The sequence below is a fragment of the Bombina bombina genome, chromosome 4 (assembly GCF_027579735.1).
Source record: "Bombina bombina isolate aBomBom1 chromosome 4, aBomBom1.pri, whole genome shotgun sequence".
In the NCBI taxonomy this organism is placed as follows: domain Eukaryota; kingdom Metazoa; phylum Chordata; class Amphibia; order Anura; family Bombinatoridae; genus Bombina; species Bombina bombina.
Genome location: NC_069502.1, coordinates 1,213,715,718 through 1,213,728,352, shown reverse-complemented (window position 1 = coordinate 1,213,728,352; position 12,635 = coordinate 1,213,715,718).

The window sequence follows — 12,635 nt, the reverse complement described above, 5'->3', positions numbered from 1 at the left end:
CTGTTGTATGATTGTGTTACCATATAATAGTATTGTTACATTGTTGTACTGTTGTATGATTGTGTTACCATATAATAGTATTGTTACATTGTTGTACTGTTGTATGATTGTGTTACCATATAATAGTATTGTTACATTGTTGTACTGTTGTATGATTGTGTTACCATATAATAGTATTGTTACATTGTTGTACTGTTGTATGATTGTGTTACCATATAATAGTATTGTTACATTGTTGTACTGTTGTATGATTGTGTTACCATATAATAGTATTGTTACATTGTTGTACTGTTATATGATTGTGTTACCATATAATAGTATTGTTACATTGTTGTACTGTTGTATGATTGTGTTATTATATAATAGTATTGTTACATTGTTGTACTGTTGTATGATTGTGTTACCATATAATAGTATTGTTACATTGTTGTACTGTTGTATGATTGTGTTACCATATAATAGTATTGTTACATTGTTGTACTGTTGTATGATTGTGTTACCATATAATAGTATTGTTACATTGTTGTACTGTTGTATGATTGTGTTACCATATAATAGTATTGTTACATTGTTGTACTGTTATATGATTGTGTTACCATATAATAGTATTGTTACATTGTTGTACTGTTATATGATTGTGTTACCATATAATAGTATTGTTACATTGTTGTACTGTTGTATGATTGTGTTACCATATAATAGTATTGTTACATTGTTGTACTGTTATATGATTGTGTTACCATATAATAGTATTGTTACATTGTTGTACTGTTGTATGATTGTGTTATTTTATAGTAGTATTGTTACATTGTTTTACTGTTGTATGATTGTGTTATTATATAGCAGTATTGCTACATTGTTGTACTGTTGTATGACTGTTTTATTATATAGTAGTATTGTTACATTGTTTTTACTGTTGTATGATTGTGTTATTATACAATAGTAATGTTACATTGTTTTACTGTTGTATGATTGTGTTATTATATAATAGTATTGTTACATTGTTGTACTGTTGTATGATTGTGTTACTATATAATAGTATTGTTACATTGATGTACTGTTGTATGATTGTGCTATTATATAGTAGCATTGTGACATTGTTGCACTGTTAGGTTGGTGTGTTATTATACAGTAGTATTGTTACATTGTTGCACTGTTAGATTGTTGTGTAATTATACAGTGGGGAAAAAAAGTATTTAGTCAGCCACCAATTGTGCAAGTTCTCCCACTTAAGAAGATGAGAGAGGCCTGTAATTTTCATCATAGGTATACCTCAACTATGAGAGACAAAATGTGGAAACAAATCCAGACAAACACATTGTCTGATTTGGAAAGAATTTATTTGCAAATTATGGTGGAAAATAAGTATTTGGTCACCTACAAACAAGCAAGATTTCTGGCTCTCACAGACCTGTATCTTCTTCTTTAAGAGGCTCCTCTGTTCTCCACTCATTACCTGTATTAATGGCACCTGTTTGAACTTGTTATCAGTGTAAAAGACACCTGTCCACAACCTCAAACAGTCACACTCCAAACTCCACTATGGTGAAGACCAAAGAGCTGTCGAAGGACACCAGAAACAAAATTGTAGACCTGCACCAGGCTGGGAAGACTGAATCTGCAATAGGCAAGCAGCTTGGTGTGAAGAAATCAACTGTGGGAGCAATAATTAGAAAATGGAAGACATACAAGATCACTGATAATCTCCCTCGAACTGAGGCTCCACACAAGATCTTACCCCGTGGGGTCAAAATGATAACAAGAACGGTGAGCAAACATCCCAGAACCACACGGGGGACCTAGTGAATGACCTGCAGAGAGCTAGGACCAACGTAACAAAGGCTACCATCAGTAACACATTACGCCGCCAGGGACTCAGATCCTGCAGTGCCAGACGTGTCCCCCTGCTTAAGCCAGTACATGTCCGGGCCCGTCTGAAGTATGCTAGAGAGCATTTGGATGATCCAGAAGCGGATTGGGAGAATGTCATATGGTCAGATGAAACCAAAGTAGAACTGTTTTGTAGAAACACAACTTGTCGTGTTTGGAGGAGAGAGAACACCATACCTACTGTGAAGCATGGGGGTGGCAACATCATGCTTTGGGGCTGTTTCTCTGCAAAGGGAACAGGACGACTGATCTGTGTACATGAAAGAATGAATAGGGCCATGTATCATGAGATTTTGAGTGCAAACCTCCTTCCATCAGCAAGGGCATTGAAGATAAAACGTGGCTGGGTCTTTCAGCATGACAATGATCCCAAAAACATCGCCCGGGCAACGAAGGAGTGGCTTCGTAAGAAACTTTTCAAGATCCTGGAGTGGCCTAGCCAGTCTCCAGATCTCAACCCCATAGAAAACCTTTGGAGGGAGTTGAAAGTCTGTGTTGCCCAGCGACAGCCCCAAAACATCATTGCTCTAGAGGAGATCTGCATGCAGAAATGGGCCAACATACCAGCAACAGTGTGTGACAACCTTGTGAAGACTTACAGAAAACGTTTGACCTCTGTCATTGCCAACAAAGGATATATAACAAAGTATTAAGATGAACTTTTGATATTGACCAAATACTTATTTTCCACCATAATTTGCAAATAAAGGCCTAGATTTGGAGTTCGGCGGTAAAAGGGCTGTTAACGCTCCGCGGGTTTTTTTCTGGCCGCACCATAAATTTAACTCTGGTATCGAGAGTTCAAACAAATGCTGCGTTAGGCTCCAAAAAAGGAGCGTAGAGCATATTTACCGCAAATGCAACTCTCGATACCAGAGTTGCTTACGGACGCGGCCGGCATCAAAAACCTGCTCGTGCACGATTCTCCCATAGGAAACAATGGGGCTGTTTGAGCTGAAAAAAAACCTAACACCTGCAAAAAAGCAGCGTTCAGCTCTTAACGCAGCCCCATTGTTTCCTATGGGGAAACACTTCCTACGTCTGCACCTAACACTCTAACATGTACCTCGAGTCTAAACACCCCTAACCTTACACTTATTAACCCCTAATCTGCCGCCCCCGCTATCGCTGACCCCTGCATTACACTTTTAACCCCTAATCTGCCGCTCCGTAAACCGCCGCCACCTACGTTATCCCTATGTACCCCTAATCTGCTGCCCTAACATCGCCGACCCCTATGTTATATTTATTAACCCCTAATCTGCCCCCCACAACGTCGCCGACACCTGCCTACACTTATTAACCCCTAATCTGCCGAGCGGACCTGAGCGCTACTATAATAAAGTTATTAACCCCTAATCCGCCTCACTAACCCTATCATAAATAGTATTAACCCCTAATCTGCCCTCCCTAACATCGCCGACACCTACCTTCAATTATTAACCCCTAATCTGCCGACCGGAGCTCACCGCTATTCTAATAAATGTATTAACCCCTAAAGCTAAGTCTAACCCTAACACTAACACCCCCCTAAGTTAAATATAATTTTTATCTAACGAAATAAATTAACTCTTATTAAATAAATGATTCCTATTTAAAGCTAAATACTTACCTGTAAAATAAATCCTAATATAGCTACAATATAAATTATAATTATATTATAGCTATTTTAGGATTAATATTTATTTTACAGGCAACTTTGTAATTATTTTAACCAGGTACAATAGCTATTAAATAGTTAAGAACTATTTAATAGTTACCTAGTTAAAATAATAACAAATTTACCTGTAAAATAAATCCTAACCTAAGATATAATTAAACCTAACACTACCCTATCAATAAAATAATTAAATAAACTACCTACAATTACCTACAATTAACCTAACACTACACTATCAATAAATTAATTAAACACAATTGCTACAAATAAATAAAATTAAATAAACTATCTAAAGTACAAAAAATAAAAAAGAACTAAGTTACAGAAAATAATAAAATATTTACAAACATAAGAAAAATATTACAACAATTTTAAACTAATTACACCTACTCTAAGCCCCCTAATAAAATAACAAAGCCCCCCAAAATAAAAAATTCCCTACCCTATTCTAAAATACAAATATTACAAGCTCTTTTACCTTACCAGCCCTGAACAGGGCCCTTTGCGGGGCATGCCCCAAGAATTTCAGCTCTTTTGCCTGTAAAAAAAAACATACAATACCCCCCCCCCAACATTACAACCCACCACCCACATACCCCTAATCTAACCCAAACCCCCCTTAAATAAACCTAACACTACCCCCCTGATGATCTTCCTACCTTGTCTTCACCATGCCAGGTTCACCGATCCGTCCTGGCTCCAAGATCTTCATCCAACCCAAGCGGGGGCTAGACATCCACTGAAGAAGTCCAGAAGAGGGTCCAAAGTCTTCCTCCTATCCGGCAAGAAGAGGACATCCGGACCGGCAAACATCTTCTCCAAGCGGCATCTTCTATCTTCTTCCATCCGATGACGACCGGCTCCATCTTGAAGACCTCCAGCGCGGATCCATCCTCTTCTTCCGACGACTAGACGACGAATGACGGTTCCTTTAAGGGACGTCATCCAAGATGGCGTCCCTCGAATTCCGATTGGCTGATAGGATTCTATCAGCCAATCGGAATTAAGGTAGGAATTTTCTGATTGGCTGATGGAATCAGCCAATCAGAATATAGTTCAATCCGATTGGCTGATCCAATCAGCCAATCAGATTGAGCTCGCATTCTATTGGCTGATCGGAACAGCCAATAGAATGCGAGCTCAATCTGATTGGCTGATTGGATCAGCCAATCGGATTGAACTATATTCTGATTGGCTGATTCCATCAGCCAATCAGAAAATTCCTACCTTAATTCCGATTGGCTGATAGAATCCTATCAGCCAATCGGAATTCGAGGGACGCCATCTTGGATGACGTCCCTTAAAGGAACCGTCATTCGTCGTCTAGTCGTCGGAAGAAGAGGATGGATCCGCGCTGGAGGTCTTCAAGATGGAGCCGGTCGTCATCGGATGGAAGAAGATAGAAGATGCCGCTTGGAGAAGATGTTTGCCGGTCCGGATGTCCTCTTCTTGCCGGATAGGAGGAAGACTTTGGACCCTCTTCTGGACTTCTTCAGTGGATGTCTAGCCCCCGCTTGGGTTGGATGAAGATCTTGGAGCCAGGACGGATCGGTGAACCTGGCATGGTGAAGACAAGGTAGGAAGATCATCAGGGGGGTAGTGTTAGGTTTATTTAAGGGGGGTTTGGGTTAGATTAGGGGTATGTGGGTGGTGGGTTGTAATGTTGGGGGGGGGTATTGTATGTTTTTTTTTACAGGCAAAAGAGCTGAAATTCTTGGGGCATGCCCCGCAAAGGGCCCTGTTCAGGGCTGGTAAGGTAAAAGAGCTTGTAATATTTGTATTTTAGAATAGGGTAGGGAATTTTTTATTTTGGGGGGCTTTGTTATTTTATTAGGGGGCTTAGAGTAGGTGTAATTAGTTTAAAATTGTTGTAATATTTTTCTTATCTTTGTAAATATTTTATTATTTTCTGTAACTTAGTTCTTTTTTATTTTTTGTACTTTAGATAGTTTATTTAATTTTATTTATTTGTAGCAATTGTGTTTAATTAATTTATTGATAGTGTAGTGTTAGGTTAATTGTAGGTAATTGTAGGTAGTTTATTTAATTATTTTATTGATAGGGTAGTGTTAGGTTTAATTATATCTTAGGTTAGGATTTATTTTACAGGTAAATTTGTTATTATTTTAACTAGGTAACTATTAAATAGTTCTTAACTATTTAATAGCTATTGTACCTGGTTAAAATAATTACAAAGTTGCCTGTAAAATAAATATTAATCCTAAAATAGCTATAATATAATTATAATTTATATTGTAGCTATATTAGGATGTATTTTACAGGTAAGTATTTAGCTTTAAATAGGAATTATTTATTTTATAAGAGTTAATTTATTTCGTTAGATAAAAATTATATTTAACTTAGGGGGGTGTTAGTGTTAGGGTTAGACTTAGCTTTAGGGGTTAATACATTTATTAGAATAGCGGTGAGCTCCGGTCGGCAGATTAGGGGTTAATAATTGAAGGTAGGTGTCGGCGATGTTAGGGAGGGCAGATTAGGGGTTAATACTATTTATGATAGGGTTAGTGAGGCGGATTAGGGGTTAATAACTTTATTATAGTAGCGCTCAGGTCCGCTCGGCAGATTAGGGGTTAATAAGTGTAGGTAGGTGTCGGCGACGTTGAGGGGGGCAGATTAGGGGTTAATAAATATAACATAGGGGTCGGCGATGTTAGGGGTAGCAGATTAGGGGTACATAGGGATAACGTAGGTGGCGGCGATTTGCGGTCGGAAGATTAGGGGTTAATTATTTTAAGTAGCTTGCGGCGACGTTGTGGGGGGCAAGTTAGGGGTTAATAGATATAATACAGGGGTCGGCGGTGTTAGGGGCAGCAGATTAGGGGTACATAAGTATAACGTAGGTGGCGGTCGGCAGATTAGGGGTTAAAATTTTTAATCGAGTGTCGGCGATGTGGGGGGACCTCGGTTTAGGGGTACATAGGTAGTTTATGGGTGTTAGTGTACTTTAGGGTACAGTAGTTAAGAGCTTTATAAACCGGCGTTAGCCAGAAAGCTCTTAACTCCTGCTATTTTCAGGCGGCTGGAATCTTGTCGTTAGAGCTCTAACGCTCACTGCAGAAACGACTCTAAATACCGGCGTTAGGAAGATCCCATTGAAAAGATAGGCTACGCAAATGGCGTAGGGGGATCTGCGGTATGGAAAAGTCGCGGCTGTAAAGTGAGCGTTAGACCCTTTAATCACTGACTCCAAATACCAGCGGGCGGCCAAAACCAGCGTTAGGAGCCTCTAACGCTGGCTTTGACGGCTACCGCCGAACTCTAAATCTAGGCCAAATTCTTTCCAAATCAGACAATGTGATTATCTGGATTTGTTTCCATATTTTGCCTCTCATAGTTGAGGTATACCTATGATGAAAATTACAGGCCTCTCATCTTCTTAAGTGGGAGAACTTGCACAATTGGTGGCTGACTAAATACTTTTTTTCCCCACTGTATAGTAGTATTGTTACATTGTTGCACCAATGTATGATTGTGCCACTATATAATATCTTTGTTATATTGTTGTATTGTTGTATGATTGTGTTATTATATAGTAGTATTGTTACATTGTTTTACTGATGTATGATTGTGTCACTATATAATATCTTTGTTATATTGTTGTATGATTGTGTTAATATATAATAGCATTGTTACATTGTTGAACTGTTAGGTTGTTGTGTAATTATATAGTAATATTGTTGGATTGTTGTACTGTTGCATGATTGTGTTACTATATAACAGCATTGTTACATTGTTGCACTGTTAGGATGTTGTGTTATTATATAGTAGTATTGTTACATTGTTGCACTGTCAGTTTTTTATTATTATATAGTAGTATTGTTACATTGTTGCACTGTTGTATGATTGTGTTACTATATAATATCAGTGTTACATTGTTGCACTGTTAGGTTGTTGTGTGATTATATAGTAGTATTGTTACGTTGTTGTGTTATTATATAGTAGTATTGTTACATTGTTGTGTTATTATATAGAAGTATTGTTACATTGTTGTGTGATTATATAGTAGTATTGTTACGTTGTTGTGTTATTATATAGTAGTATTGTTACGTTGTTGTGTTATTATATAGAAGTATTGTTACGTTGTTGTGTGATTATATAGTAGTATTGTTACGTTGTTGTGTTATTATATAGTAGTATTGTTACGTTGTTGTGTTATTATATAGTAGTATTGTTATGTTGTTGTGTTATTATATAGTAGTATTGTTACGTTGTTGTGTTATTATATAGTAGTATTGTTACGTTGTTGTGTTATTATATAGTAGTATTGTTATGTTGTTGTGTTATTATATAGTAGTATTGTTACATTGTTGCACTGTCAGTTTTTTATTATTATATAGTAGTATTGTTACATTGTTGCACTGTTGTATGATTGTGTTACTATATAATATCAGTGTTACATTGTTGCACTGTTAGGTTGTTGTGTGATTATATAGTAGTATTGTTACGTTGTTGTGTTATTATATAGTAGTATTGTTACATTGTTGTGTTATTATATAGAAGTATTGTTACATTGTTGTGTGATTATATAGTAGTATTGTTACGTTGTTGTGTTATTATATAGTAGTATTGTTACGTTGTTGTGTTATTATATAGAAGTATTGTTACGTTGTTGTGTGATTATATAGTAGTATTGTTACGTTGTTGTGTTATTATATAGTAGTATTGTTACGTTGTTGTGTTATTATATAGTAGTATTGTTATGTTGTTGTGTTATTATATAGTAGTATTGTTACGTTGTTGTGTTATTATATAGTAGTATTGTTATGTTGTTGTGTTATTATATAGTAGTATTGTTACGTTGTTGTGTGATTTTATAGTAGTATTGTTACGTTGTTGTGTTATTATATATTAGTATTGTTACGTTGTTGTGTGATTATATAGTAGTATTGTTACGTTGTTGTGTGATTATATAGTAGTATTGTGACATTGTTGCATGTTGTATAATTGTGTTATTATACTATAACAATATAAGATTATTAAACTGCTAGGTGATTGCATTGTTTTGCATCTGTACTTGTTACAGCAGTGACTATCAGAGACACATCTGCATTATTTCTCCCCCCCCCCCTACAGCTGTGATTGGCTCACATCTCTGTTTATTTATTTTGCTCTCCTGTCCCTGCAAGGAACTTTTGCCTGACACCAAACCCTGGTGATTAAGCTAAAGGAGGGTAAAGGCCATTATTGGAAACAGAGCCATATAATTACCGCCTCCTCTTCTGTGTTACTCACTGCGGGAGGTCTGCATTTAACCCTTTCAGGGGTGTGGAGGAAATGGCTGCACCTAAACTACACCAGGTTGCTTAACCCTATGCTTGCCAGCTGCAAAATACACAGGGAAATCAAAAAAATATCTGAAAACACAAATATTATTCACTTAAAGGGACAGTCTACACCAGAATTGTTATTGTTTAAAAAGATAGATAATCCCTTTATTACCCATTTCCCAGTTTTGCATAACCAACACAGTTATATTAATGTACTTTTAACCTCTGTAATTATCTTGTATCTAAGCCTCTGCAAACTGCCCCTTTATTTCAGTTCCTTTGACAGACTTGCAGTTTAGCCAATCAGTGCCTGCTCCCAGATAACTTCACGTGCACGAGCACCGTGTTATCTATATGAAATACGTGAACTAACACCCTCTAGTGGTGAAAAACTGTTAAAATGCATTCTGAAAAGAGGTGGCCTTCAAGGTCTAAGATATTAGCATATGAACCTCCTAGGTTAAGCTTTCAACTAAGAATACCAAGAGAACAAAGCAAAATTGGTGATAAAAGTAAATTGGAAAATTGTTTAAAATTACATGCTCTATCTGAATCATGAAAGTTTATTTTGGCCTAGACTGTCCCTTTAAAGGCAAATAAAAGTTCAAAAAGAAAATACTCTAATTTGTTATATCATGATGTTATTGCTCTGTTGCTTGCATGTAACTATGTGTTTAACCTCTGCAAATGGGATAAGCACACAGTTCTAGAGCAGCAATGCACTACTGGGAGCTAGCTTTGCTGAGCCAATGGCAAGAGGTGAATTCTTGTAACCACCAATCAGGAGCTAGCTCCCAGTTGTGCAGTGCTGCCCTTTATAGGTATGCTACTACAACAGAGGAGATCAAGAAAACAATGTAAATCTCCTGAGACCACCTACTTTACAACAAGGATAACAAGTAAGCTGGAAAAGGGTTTTTTATGCTCTGTGTGTTTTTGTGTCTTGTGTCCCTTTAAGCGATTTGCAGTCATCAGCAACAGTAAGCTGATTTCAGTTGTGCTGCTTCTAATGAGACCTTGGTGGTACTAATGTTTGTATACGTTTTATTTGCTTACCAGCATGGGAGACACACAAAGCCTGGGCATATCTCAGTGCACCTCATATGTGTTTAAGGTATTCTGCAGTTTCCCTTATATGGGTCAAAAGAAAGAAGCAATAAATAAATATGTCAGTGGCATACACACAGATGCTGTGAGGGCTCTGTGCCCCAGTGTCCCAGCTCAGAGAGCTGGCAGTGGTTTGTATTGTGTCTGCAAATACTTAAAGGGACCTCACATTTTTCTTTTATCATTCGGATAGAGAATTCAATTTTAAACAAATTAATTTACTTCTATTATCAATTTTGCTTCATTCTCTTGGTATCCTTTATTGAAGGTGCAAGAATGTACTACTGGTAGATAGGTGAACTTGCCAGTAAAACCAATGACAAGAGGTATATATGTGCAGCCACCAATATGCAGCTATTGCCCAGATCCTGAACCTTCCTAGGTATCCTTTTCAACAAAAGATACCAAGAAAACAAAGTAAATTAGAAAATAGAATTAAATTGAAAAGTTTTTTAAAAGTGTATGTTCTATCTGAATCATGAAATCATTTTTTGGGTTTCATGTCCCTTTTGTGTCACACAAGCCACTGCTGACTCTGAGAAGGTGTAGTGTTTGAATGTGGTGCATGGGCCCTTACAGCATATGTGTGTATGCTGCAGAAATATAGTAATAACTTTAAAGGGACATTAAACCCAAATTTTTTCTTTCATGATTCAGATCGAGAGAACAATTTTAAACAATATTCTCATTTACTTCTATTATCTAATTTGCTTCATTCTTTAGCTTTCCTTTGTTAAAGAAATAGCAATGCCCATGGGTAAGACAATCACACAAGGCATCTATGTGCAGCCACCAATCAGCAGCTACTGAGCCTATCTAGATATGCTTTTCCGCAAAGGATATCAAAGAGAATGAAGCTAGTTAGATAATAGAGTAAATTAGAAAGTTGTTTTAAATTGCATGTTCTTTCTAAATCATAAATCATGTCCCTTTAACTAGAAGCATATGTGATATTGGAATTATATTGTTAACATGTTTTTATTTAAAGGCACATTTCAATTGTGACCTTTCTATCACTTTAACTGGGTGTTTTTCAAAAAGAATGGAATCCAGGACCGTGAATGCCGACTCACAAAACAATTCTTATGCTATGGATAGAGACAAAGTAATTGTACAAAAAGAACTGATCACTATAATCATCTGCAACTCAAGAAATAACCTAAAGGTCTCCCAGCTGATGCATTAGTATATTATAGATAAATAATATTATTTTTTTGTAAATTGAGAACAAACTAAAAATGAGTACAGCAAGTGAAATAACAAATGTGTTTAGTGTAATTGTGAGCGTTAGATATTTGTGCACAAGACCGGATCACTAATGAAATCTGTAATCTGATAAAGAGGGGACAACAAGTAATAACTGCTAATAATTATATCTCAGTGATGCCGGCGTGTTTACAAGAATGAGACAGAACAGAACAAAGGTAAAAATAACCCTTACACAATAGGAAATAAGATTCATATGATAGGGGCAGGACAAAGGTAACAATAACCCAATTCATATGATAGGGGCAGGACAAAGGTAACAATAACCCAATTCATATGATAGGGGCAGGACAAAGGTAACAATAACCCAATTCATATGATAGGGGCAGGACAAAGGTAACAATAACCCAATTCATATGATAGGGGCAGGACAAAGGTAACAATAACCCAATTCATATGATAGGGGCAGGACAAAGGTAACAATAACCCAATTCATATGATAGGGGCAGGACAAAGGTAACAATAACCCAATTCATATGATAGGGGCAGGACAAAGGTAACAATAACCCAATTCATATGATAGGGGCAGGACAAAGGTAACAATAACCCAATTCATATGATAGGGGCAGGACAAAGGTAACAATAACCCAATTCATATGATAGGGGCAGGACAAAGGTAACAATAACCCAATTCATATGATAGGGGCAGGACAAAGGTAACAATAACCCAATTCATATGATAGGGGCAGGACAAAGGTAACAATAACCCAATTCATATGATAGGGGCAGGACAAAGGTAACAATAACCCAATTCATATGATAGGGGCCAGAGATCTGATATCCTTTACGTGCACAAATTCATTTCTTCATTTATAAGATTTAGAGAAAAGACAGGAAGTTTTTCTAATTTGACTCTTTCAACTCTTAAATTAAAATAATTGTTTTTCTTTCATATTTCAAATAGAGAATACATTTAAAAAAGTTTCCAATTGATTTCTATGATCAAATTTAGTTCATTCTCTTGTTATGCTTTGTTGAAGAGATATATAGATAGGTAGCGTGCACGCATCTGTGCTGCCATCTATTGCTCTTGCTAATGTATAACATTGTTGCAAAACTGCTGCCATATATTACTGCAGACACGTGCACACTCCTGAACTCACCTAACTGCTTTTCAATAAAGGATAACAAAAAAAAAATGATAATAGAAGTAAATTGGAAAGTTGTTTAAAGTTGTATGGGTTTTATGTCCCTTTAAGGCAGATTTCTATCTTTTGAAATGATATAATGGCTCCTCAGTGTGCCGTCCAATCACTGACCCACACAAAAGTTTACCGTATGTGTCACATCAAGCTCTATAGGACACATTATATGTCACAGCAAGCTCTTTAGGACACATTATGTGTCACAGCAAGCTCTATATGACACACTATATGTCACAGCAAGCTCTAGGACACATTATATGTCACAGCAAGCTCTATAGG